This window comes from Temnothorax nylanderi, unplaced genomic scaffold (assembly GCF_030848795.1).
Source record: "Temnothorax nylanderi isolate EJ_2023f unplaced genomic scaffold, tnyl_v1.0 TNYL_tig0634_pilon, whole genome shotgun sequence".
In the NCBI taxonomy this organism is placed as follows: Eukaryota; Metazoa; Arthropoda; class Insecta; order Hymenoptera; family Formicidae; genus Temnothorax; species Temnothorax nylanderi.
In genome coordinates this window covers 25,288-37,133 of record NW_027249696.1, presented here as the reverse complement: position 1 = coordinate 37,133, position 11,846 = coordinate 25,288, and the positions used below count along the sequence as shown (strand labels likewise).

Below are 11,846 nucleotides of genomic sequence, written 5' to 3'. Positions count from 1 at the left end.
CTGCGCCTTAAACCACTAAATGAATTATTCGACGAGCACGAATCGAATATAGAAGCGCAAAACAACCAAGAGGGAATTACGCAAATTAGCCCTCAATTTTCAGAAAACCAAACTCATTGCAAAACATTCAATGAAACGAACGAAGAAAGAATAAAAAATAACGATCATGCAAAGTTAAATAAAGACGAGTTTATAAATGAAAATCAAAATAAAGCAAGAGAAGAAGAATTAAAGGAAAAAATTGAGATAAAAACTATGAGAGGAAATAAAAAATTAAATAAAAATCTTGATCTAGATACTCGAGAGGAAGGTTTCCAGACCTCCCCCGAAATGCTAGACTCTCAAATCCTTGGAGGGGGAAGTTACCAAACCTCTCCAGAAGATTTAAACAATCTTAGAATTACAGAGGGAAGTTTCCAGACTCCTTTAGTATATTCTACTCCGGTCGATTGCAAGGAGGTAAGTAACCAAACCTCACTATGCAATACGACAAAAAATTGTTTAAAGGAGCCAAAGAATAAGAGCTCTTCAGAAAAAATAAATTTTCCAAGGGTTGGAATACCCATAAAAAGCGATATTAATAAAAAGAATACCTCTCATGTTACTATTGGAGAACTTATAAGAAGAGTCAAATTATATAATCCTAAGATGGAAAACATTTATGAATTCAACAGGAAAAATAAACCGTCTGCAAGAACTTTAGCATACACACAAACCCGATTCCGAGAAATAATGGAAAATTTCAGGTACAGACGCAAATCAAAGCAACATCAATTAACGCCTGAAACATCAACTAACGACGTTATTTCACGAGAATGTTTCGTATCATCCGGAGAACTTAAGAAGGATAAACTTGCTGAGATTATAAAGTTATTAAGATTAGAGCATTTAAATAATGAAGAAAGAAAAAGTATTATAAAACTTATAAGTAATAGCCAAGATCGATTTCATATTCCCGGAGAAAAATTAACAGCAACTCATGTATTGCGACATCAAATACCAACAACAGATGATCGACCCATAAATACTCGACAATACAGATTTCCACAAGTCCATAAAGAAGAAATAAATAAGCAGGTAAAAGAACTGTTAGAGGCAGGGGTCATAAAACCTTCTCAGTCACCTTACAATACACCCATTTGGATCGTACCAAAAAAAGAAGACTCGAAGGGAAACAAACGTTGGAGAATGGTATTAGATTTCCGAGGAGTGAACGAAAAAACTATGGGCGATGCCTACCCATTACCAAATATTGTCGAAATTATTGATCAATTAGGCAATGCAAAGTATTTCACAGTATGTGATCTCGCCTCTGGGTTTCACCAGATAGAAATGGACCCCGCAGATAGCCATAAAACTGCATTTACGACCCCTAATGGGCATTATGAATTTGAAAGAATGCCTTTCGGGTTAAAGAATGCTCCCGCTACCTTCCAACGAGTAATGGATCTAATATTAACAGGAATAGAAGGTGTATTTATCTACATGGATGATATCATTATTTCCGCTCCTACATTAGAAGAACATGAAAGAAGATACAATTTAGTAATGGAACGACTCCGCCAAGCTAATCTAAAATTACAGCCCGACAAATGTGAATTCTTAAAAACTGAAGTAACATACTTAGGACACATAATAAGTAGTGATGGAATTAAACCCGATCCGAAAAAATTAGAAGCCGTGAGACAATTTCCTAGACCAAAAACGCCGAAAAATATTAAACAATTTCTTGGATTAGCAGGATATTACAGGAGATTCATACCAAATTTTTCAAAATTAGCTAAACCTTTAACAAACCTACTAAAAAACGATACGCCTTTTAATTGGACATCTGTTCAAGAAGAATCTTTCGAAATATTGAAGCAGAAATTATGCCAAGAACCAGTTTTGCAATATCCTGATTTTTCAAAACCCTTCATTCTAACTACCGACGCTTCTGGAATTGCCGTGGGAGGCATATTATCACAAGGAGAAATAAATAAAGATCGACCAATAGCATACGCGTCGCGAACTTTAACCGACAACGAATTAAAGTACGACACATATGAAAAGGAAGCTTTGGCAATAATATATTGCGTTAAACATTTCCGACCATATCTATACGGACGGAAATTCACTCTAGTTACAGACCATAAACCCTTGCTTTGGTTCAAAAACGCACAAGATGCAAACATGAGAATCCTCCGTTGGAGATTGAAATTAGCGGAATACGAATACGATGTAGTATATAAAGCAGGCAAGACCAACGTGAATGCCGACGCCTTATCAAGAAATCCAGCAAATTTTGAAGAAGCAAATTGCAAAATAGTTAATCGTAAAAAACTTCTAAACCCCAACAACCCGAAAGACGCAGCCATAATTTCCGAAATGTTAGAAGAATCTGACGAAGACGAAGCAGACGAAAATTTCAATTTATATCTCTCAGATGATGAAGAAATAGAAGACTTACTACCTGACGATCAACCTGACCAAAATACAGACTCAATGCCATTCACACAGGGAGAACTAAGTGAACCGCCGAAACTAGAAATTGTAGAAAAGGCATTAATCCACGAATCCCCTAGTTACAATAAAATACAAACCCGTAGCCAGACGACGAAAGATAACGCTCGACGAAAAGAGTCACCTAACGACTCACAAGCTCAGGAAGATAAAATCGAAGAGATAAAGGATAAAAACGATCCTCCAGACAAAGAAAGCGACACCGAGGACGATGAGAGAGATGACGAAGAAAATGAATTAAATGAATCAGACGAAACCAGAGATCAAAATACATCACAGATAAAACCTACCATAACCGATATTCAAATACTCAAAAGTAATATGGTAGAAACCCGCGATTTACTATTTTTACGCAAAGATAACATAGCATACTTTGTCAACACTAACGGGAAACCGTTAGACTCAGGATCACAAAAACTTTTCGAACAAAACGAGATCCCAAATTTAACTCCTCTATCTTTAGGTAAAGCAAAGGCCATAAAATACAAAAAACACTATCATATAGCCTTGCCTATCAGTGAAGGGCAACGAGAAGGCCCGACCATGACTCTCACACAAATCACTGCAGCAATAAAAGATTTACGAAGCACTGCCGACAATTTAAATTTAGAAACACTCAGTATCGCAAAAACAGACTTTGTTAATAATGTACCGTGGAGTAATATCAAATCTCTCTTACAACTGACCTTTATCAACTCAACAACCAGATTAATTATATGCAATGGATTAATAAAATATCCTCCTAAAGATCTCCGATCCACCATAATTGATGAAATGCACTGTTCACCTACCGGAGGACACCGAGGTGTTACGAAAACATATAATAGAATAAAACATAATTACTATTGGGAAAATTTAAAATCTGACATTCAAAAATATATACAACAATGTCTACAATGTCAATTAAAAAAGTTAGTCAGAGTAAAAACTAAGCAACCCATGATAATTACCGACACTCCAGGATCTTCCTTCGATAAAGTAGCCATGGATATTGTAGGACCTCTTCCCACCACCAAAAGAGGCAATGAATATATTTTAACATTACAAGATCAACTAACTAAATTCTGTATGGGAGTACCCTTGCCAAACCAAACCTCAGAAACGATAGCAGAAGCATTTGTGGACAGATTTATCTGTGTATTAGGAGCACCCAAGGCAATATTAACTGACCAAGGAAGAAATTTTATTAGCGATCTAATGAAAAGAGTCGCTAAAATATTCAGAATCCGTAAATTTCGCACTACCGCCTTCCACCCTCAATCAAACGGATCTCTAGAAAGATCACACCACGCGTTAGGCGAATACCTAAAACAATATGCAAATGAACAGAAACAATGGGATAGATGGATTGGATTAGCAATGTTTAATTACAACACCAGTGTACATGAGGCGACGAAACACACTCCATACGAATTAGTTTTCGGAAAAATTGCAAGGATTCCATCAAACGAACCTTTGACTCCAGAAGATAAATTAGCCAATTATGACGAGTACGTAATAAACCTCGCCACACAACTTCACAATATACAGACCAACGCTCGTAAAAATGTCGTTCAGGCCAAATTTAAATAAAAAAATACTATGATAGGAAAATTAATCCTCAAACCTTTAAACCTGGAGACCATGTGTTCCTATTAAAAGGGCCGAAACCTGGAAAATTTGGAGACCAATACACCGGTCCTCACAAAGTTTTAGAGATACTGAATAAAAACAACGTGAAAATCAGAATCAAGAAAAATAGCCGAGTTGTACACCCCAATCGATTGCGAACTTCCCATATTAAACCAATAAATAAATAAATAAATAAATAAATAAAAACTAAATAAACAAACAAATAAATAAGTAAATAAATAATAGGGGATACACTACAACAACAACCAATAAGGTCATATAACTTTCAGATGGACTTCCAGATCCATATAGTTATTATTAGTATTGTGATCTTAGGAAAGATCACAATACTAATAATAACTATATGGATACGGCAAGTTTATGGGATAATAGGATACGACTGTGGATCTCCAGCTACAAATTTGACGACCTTATCGCTAATAAACATTGAAGAATATGACATTCCATTACCAAAGGTCACCTCCACCCAAGTTTTTATACACTTACTCCAGCTTAACGAATTCGAATCAGTGAAAGTAATACAATGCAAGGTTGAAGTCGATCGTTCGATTAGAGTGTGTGGAATGTTTTCCCACAACTCAGACGTTCATAATGGAAAGTATTCATACATAACCGATGTCACCAGGGATGCCTGCACCCGAATGCATACCTATGGGAGTTTTGAAATATCAGGCACTCTTATAACCGGATTGAAATCAAACCAAACTGCCAGGCCGTCCAGTAACCTTAGCCGGTGTTGTGAACTCCGACGGAAAATGTACCGGAGGAGTATATTCAGACCCTTACGGATCATGGACAAATGTTCTTGTACTTGCCTCCGTTACAATCACTCTACAAGATTACACCGCCAATGTTAAACTAAGCTCCAATCGCTTATACCTTAGATCAGGAGTAGCTTGTGATTTTAGTACCACCCTATGCACTGACATAGAAGGAGGAAGTACCTATTGGAGCCCTATACCCGACCAAGCCTGTAGATTCACCACATACATCAGTTGTACAGAGGTACGCAGAAAACAGTAACCGACCTCGTAAACGAGCATTCCTCGATCATCTATACTGCTAATGCTCAAGATACCGTAATCGATATCAGACATGGACAAATAACGTTCGTTGTCACTACGTAAGCCTGCGCTCAGTGCAGATACAATCAGTCTATCCATAGTTAAACTCCTAACACCGCAAACGCACATACTTCTACCGGAAGCTTAGCCTTACCCACATCAGCCCACCGCTGTAGCAGAAAGTGTGACACGTTTGAGACTCCACCGACGCCTATAGTATTGCACCTGACATAGAAGGATCGGTACCTATGTGGATTGCCCTATACCCGAACCAAGCCTGAACATAGATTCACCACATTTATTTTCATGTGGCATGTATATAATGTTTTCAGCGAAACCTTAAATATTGTATCTTCAGAAACACACAAATGCAATAATGATTAATATAAAGCAATGTTTATTCAATATTTTGTATTGAAAACGAGTAATTTACCAGTGTTCTTCTTTTTCTTCCTCTTCAAAGGCCTCCATATCGAATAAACGACGTAATCCAAAAATATCGACGTCCCCGGAAGTTTCCCAGATTACAGCGTTGTTTCCTGGTCATCCGTCCTAAACCAACGCACCCAACGCTGGCTCGCCAAATTTACGAATCCTCGTATATTTATCATGCATGTAATCTGGCGCTGAAAACAGAATAAACAAAATTTAAAAAAATGTAAAATTTATGAATATTTTCATACGTACCGGATTGCGAGGGATCCGAATCCTCACCATATTACTATCAAGAGACACGGTAGTGTCTCGCGCCAAGTACACGCGGAGCGAGACCGACCGTGACTCTTTTACGCGACGCGACGGGTTGCGAGTACTCGAGATGTTGAGATCTCGATAAACGAGTGAACGGATCAAGTTCTAAGTAGGCTTGATCGACAGCTTGGGGTCGAAATAGGGGGGGGTTTCTCTTATAATATTCCGCTACGTGCCCTACGAGCGGAGATATTGCGACGCAAAGTCCAAATGTGAAAAATTTTATTTAAGATACTCCTCCTAACGCCGCGATATCTTGATCACGTGATCAGAGAAAATGTCCCTTTCACTTTTTCGCCACTGGCGGCGCTTTCGCGCAGTGCAGATATAGTGCGTTCATATACGTGTTTGTACTGCGCGCAGTGCAGATGTACTGCGCGCAGTGCAGATAGTTAGTGCGTTCAGCGTGCTGTCACGTCACAGTCAGTTCACTTAACCTATCGAGAGATACGGTAGTGTCGGAGCGAGACCGACCGTGTGACTCTTTATATATATTGACAGCAGAGAGCTGATACTGAGATCAAGGAGTCAAGGAGCCTGTTCACACGAGGCGTTTCTGCCGCGCGATTGCGGCCGTGCGTTAACGTTTGCACGAGCCGCACGCTGTCGCGAGGTAAGGTGCGACAACGCGCGTACGCGAAACGGTAGTAACACCGTAATCGTGCCGGCGATATACTGAATTTGAATTGCTTCGTGCTTATCTGGAGATTTCGTATCCCTACATCGTGTTACCACCGCTGCCGGAAAAGAAGGTTCTCTACGCTTGGCAGAAAGTGACGACTGACACGTTCGATCCCGACTTCGTTGATCGCAGAAGAGCTGGACTCGAGGTACGTTTCCGATTTGCAATTATAACAGTATCGTGCGATGAATGTTGTACTAACCTCAAAGTCGGAGCATCCTTGCTCACCGGGATCGACGTAAAGTTTTAGCGGATTTTAATCTTCCGAATTAGCGTCGCAACAATATTAGTCTTCCATTATCTATTGCCTCACAACTTTTCGATTTTAATATTCTGTAGCTGTATAGTTATTTGTACACAATCGTGATATTAATATACATCAGATTGTTCATGTTTTTGTGCTGTTACAGTTCTATGATTTAGAGGAACTGTTTCGTAACGGTGGCCCCGTGCCAGATACAAATTACATATTCCTGGGAGATTTTGTCGATCGGGGCTACTATAGCTTAGAAACGTTTACTCGTCTGCTCACATTTAAAGCTAAATGTCCGACAGGATAACGTTACTACGCGGTAATCACGAAACTAGACAAATCACGCACGTTTATTTGGATTTTACGGTAAGTGCGCAACGATACTTTCTTTTCTGGGCTTTTTTTACATTTGTGTATAATAAAGCTTTGATTTCATTGGTCTCTTCATTTTCTGTTCTAGATGAATGCCAAAACAAGTACGGCAATGCTAATGCGTGGAAGTACTGTTGTAGGGTATAACTCCACTTTTGATTACGCTCGAATAAAATTCTGTTTTAGTTAATTGATGAACAGGTTCTTTGTGTACACGGTGGATTGTCTCCAGCTATTAGAACACTAGATCAAATTAGAACGATTGAAAGAAATCAAGAGATTCCACACAAAGGTATTAATTGTATAAAGTGATATGTCATTGCAAAAGTTACATAATAATAAAAGTTACATGACTGGATATTTACTGTTATTGTACAATAATAATAAAATATCGTTGCTTAATTGCCATATTACAGGTGCTTTCTGTGATTTGGTCTGGTCCGATCCAGAAGATGTAGAAACATGGACAGTAAGTCCGCGTGGTGCAGGCTGGCTGTTTGGCAGCAAAGTGACTTACATGTTCATGGAAGTGAATGATCTTAAACTCATCTGTAGGGCGCACCAATTAGTTCAGGAAGGTATGTCTTTGCTCAAATATTTCTGTCGCAGATTTTTTTAAATATCTCGGAAGTATGTATTGATGACGCATATTTTTATCATGCAGGTTATAGGTACATGATTAATGACAAACTCGTCACAGTGTGGTCGGTCCCAAATTATTGTTATCGATGTGGTAACAGCTAGTATCATGCAGTTCACGACAGTGGATCAGAGATCACCAGTGCTGTTCCAGGCAGTGCCTGATTCCGAGAGAGTAATCCCACCTCTAATGCCCACTCCGTACTTTTTGTGATCTATCTTAGTGGCTCATCTGTACGGATGCGGAAGAGAAATGTCTGTGTCTAGACTCTACGGAATCACATGATTTGATTGGCCGGATCCAGGCTGGTACCATGACGGACCCACACATTCATGAGAATATATCACTGATTATATACATATTACTTTAGAAAATTTTGATTCCCTTAAAAGAAATTATTTGATGCGTTCTACGATCAAAGTACGATACTTAGAGAGGACTGAATTGTCGTGTGATTGATCTTATTCAGGGAATGTTCTTTAGATTTTTTAAGAACTTTATCAGGTTTTACATGTTGTAAAGTTAATTACATGTTGTAAAGCTAACTTTTATATATCTACATAGTATCTGCCATTGCATCAGCCTGATTTTTGTAGCTCGAGAAAAAAAAAGAAAACGATATTTTGCATCAGAGCAAATGTGAACATTCTGTGGTATAGACGCTTTTGCTGTCTACTATGTACATTCTGTAGAGCATTCATATCTCAGAGCAGCATTCTGGACTTTAATGTTCAAAAGACTAAGAGCTTTTAAATAATTTATGAGCGCGAATAACGCAAATAGTCCAGTGCTGTGTGTGAATATAAAAAGAAAAGAAATATCACGTTTAAACATTCCGGCAAAAAGTACACTCTCTGAGTACAGTAAATGCTTCTCTGACATTACAATCGTTGTGCGTAGAATTCAGATTTATTAAAGCGTGAGCATATATAGTACTGTTAAGGTCTTCCTGAACATATAAATGATCTGTTGCTGGTTTAGGTACTGTGTGTGCTGCGTACCGTTCTTTTTTCTTCTAAATGCGCAATCGGTGTTCTTAGCAAGAATCGTAAATTCGGCTCTTTTTCGCCGAAGTACAAATAGCGTGTAGCAGTAGCCAAAGTTTTCCTGCTTAGGTAAGGAAATCCGATAGCGGGATCGTTATAGCATCTGTAGAGAGTTGTCTTATTATTTTTATGCACATGACATTTTTTTACGCTTAATTTTAAGAAATTCCGAGCTCAAATATTGTCTTTAACCTTTAGAGGCCGGGAAAAGGACTTGAAGAGTTTTTTTTTTTTTTTACTATTTTTCCCTTATTCAACACACAAATTTTGCCCGAAAACATCAAATAGATTGTGTTTTTTGGGTGGTCGATATTTCGACCACCCCCGGCCTCTAAAGGTTAAACTACCTTGACACACATTAATGTTCTTTTCAAGAAAGATATCCACCGTTCGTTCGTCACACACACTTCTCTCTTTTATATATATATATATATATACATATATGCCAAATCGCTGTCGTATTGAATAATCGTAATTAACTAATTGTCATAAGTTCATTAATGTAGGGAGCAACTTGAAAAGAAAAAAAACCGAGACCCTTAGCAATGTGCCTCTAAATTAATAAGCGTTTGTGTAATATAATGATACGATATTGATATGACATAATTAATGGAAATGCACCGGCCATTGCGTATCATAAGCCTGAATTCTGACCATCGATTTTTGCTAGCTCACGATAATTCCTAACCGATCACAGACCCGACAAATATGGCATTGGCATTGTGGCACAGGCTGTCAAGTTGAGACTACTCTATTTTGAATTTTGTGATATAGACCGAAGGAGGCGTGTGCAATGGTCATGTCGATGTTTATAACGACTCTCCTTGTCGCACCATTCGAAGAGGTGTTTTGCGAAGATCCGTTATTCCAAGAAATGTAATAAACTTTTGAACAGTGCCTTCAGAACTATAACACGACGGTCTACTAGAAGTATAAATGCTTTCTTATTCTATTTCATATAAGCCTTCCGCTATTGTTTTGGAACGAGCCTTTGCTTTTTCGCGAAACTTTTCTACGATATTTACGTTTTACGATTTTACTACCTTTTAGGTCTACTCTTACAATTTTACATCACGCGCGCGCGGTATATTCTCTATTTGTACTACATATTATAACGTACAATTACAATTGCGCGATACTTTACGCGAGTAATGTATTACATAAGGTAGAGAGGAGCGCATCTAGAACGAATTGGGACACGGAGCTTGCGTTACAAACTCGACTCGCTACATTTGCAGCCTCCGAGTCGTGAAACGGTTTCGCAACGACGAGAACGCCCTACGTGCGGTACGGATATCATTAGAAATCCTTAAAAAAAAAAAAAAGAAGTATTAGCCTCTGTATCTATTGGGGTGTTCGCGGCGTTTCGTTTACCGGAATGCCTCTGTCTGTGATCGCTTTAATCTTATCGAAGTGTCCAAGCGCTTGCGGCGACTCGATATTAATAATCGGTAAGCTCGCGAGAGAGAGAACAAATAAAGACAATTTGCAAGATAAAAATAAAATAACGAAGACTAATTTAGCTTAATGTGCTCCGTGCGGGAGCTTGAACACTGCGCATAATCCTTAAAGATCTCACAGGTAGACACCATTTTAAAACGATCATCATGTACCTTGAAAGTATAGACTTTGTTATGTTAATGTAATGAAGAACGTTTGTAATAAAAATTCGCAAAAAATCGCACTTGATCGCATTGTCAATAATAGAGAAGAACACGATCGCATAGTGCAGACCAAACGCTTTGGACCAAACGCTATGGTACATGAGCATATTTACAGTTCGAAGACCAAGAGGTAGAGCCGCGGGGATACGACGACAAGAAGAAAGATGTCGTCAGCTAACCACCATTGGGGTAGACGAGGCAGAAGACCGAGACAGTAACATAATTATTTTTAAGCCGTATTTTTAAGCAGTAATATAACCCGTCAGTATTATATATTCGTACCTCTGACCATACACATATGAACACACACATACAAAGTGAATATGTGAATATGCTACGTTTCTTATACATACATGAAAACATAATTGCTAAATAAACATTTAATAAAACTATTATATTGTTATTTACTTCATACTTACCAAATCAAGTTTTATTTAATATGTAGGGTAGACCGGGGCACGTTGTCACACGGGGCACGTTGTCACATCGGCTTTATTTAAAAAACTAATAACCAGAGGGCAGCACCCGTCATTCCCAAAACGTGTTAGTGTATGCCCATCTTTGGTGTGTTTACAGTGTTGAGATTGCTCCAGCCGTGTTGACGTAAAATCAACTTGAAAGTTTTTTGCGACCGTAAGTAAAATTTTATTGTCTAACATTCAACGTACTGGACATGAAGCTTATGTTTTTTCAGAATAGACCTTTATATTATCTTAAAGTATGTACTTTTACCTACCGCGTGCAATACCTAACCTTATGAATATCTCAAACGTGTCGGCCATGAGGCTGTTTGGAGTAAAAAAATGCCCTCGGGGCACGTTGTCACGAATTTTAATGTCATAGGTGCAATTGGGATATGGTGCGCTCCTACAAACAGAAAACTGCGAGAGCCGCAGTAGTCGATCTAGAAGTAATTCGTCTTGCTGTTAACGATCAATAAGTTGCGCATTCGAGTGGAATTCTTGTATTTAGATTAAGACGAAAACTTCGTGCTTTTTGTACTTTTTTGAAATAAAATAAATGTTTCTGTGAAGGATTTTACTTTTTTACATTGCAGCGCACTATAATATATTGATATTTACGTTAAATACAGTTTGGATAACATTTTGCATGCAATTACATTTGATGTGACAACGTGCCCCGGTCACGGGGCACGTTGTCACAAGCGACCTGTCGTTATTTATTGTTATGTAACAACTGTAGAGTAACAATCACACAAAATTCGATACTGTCCAATTGAA

General features: G+C 38.3%; 1 long non-coding RNA gene across 2 annotated transcripts; it reads left to right on the top strand.

Annotated features, from left to right (window-relative positions):
• Positions 1-6,307: 6,307 nt before the first annotated feature.
• LOC139784477 (uncharacterized) lies at positions 6,308-11,641 on the top strand. Of its 2 annotated transcripts, none has more exons than XR_011721571.1 (6): positions 6,308-6,778; positions 7,041-7,249; positions 7,344-7,547; positions 7,672-7,833; positions 7,920-11,238; positions 11,449-11,641. It is a non-coding gene; the product is annotated as an uncharacterized lncRNA (long non-coding RNA). The 2 variants fall into 2 exon arrangements; XR_011721572.1 differs by lacking the exon at positions 11,449-11,641 and having other exon boundaries at positions 6,310-6,561; positions 6,656-6,778; positions 7,920-10,998.
• The last annotated feature ends 205 nt before the right edge of the window (positions 11,642-11,846 follow it).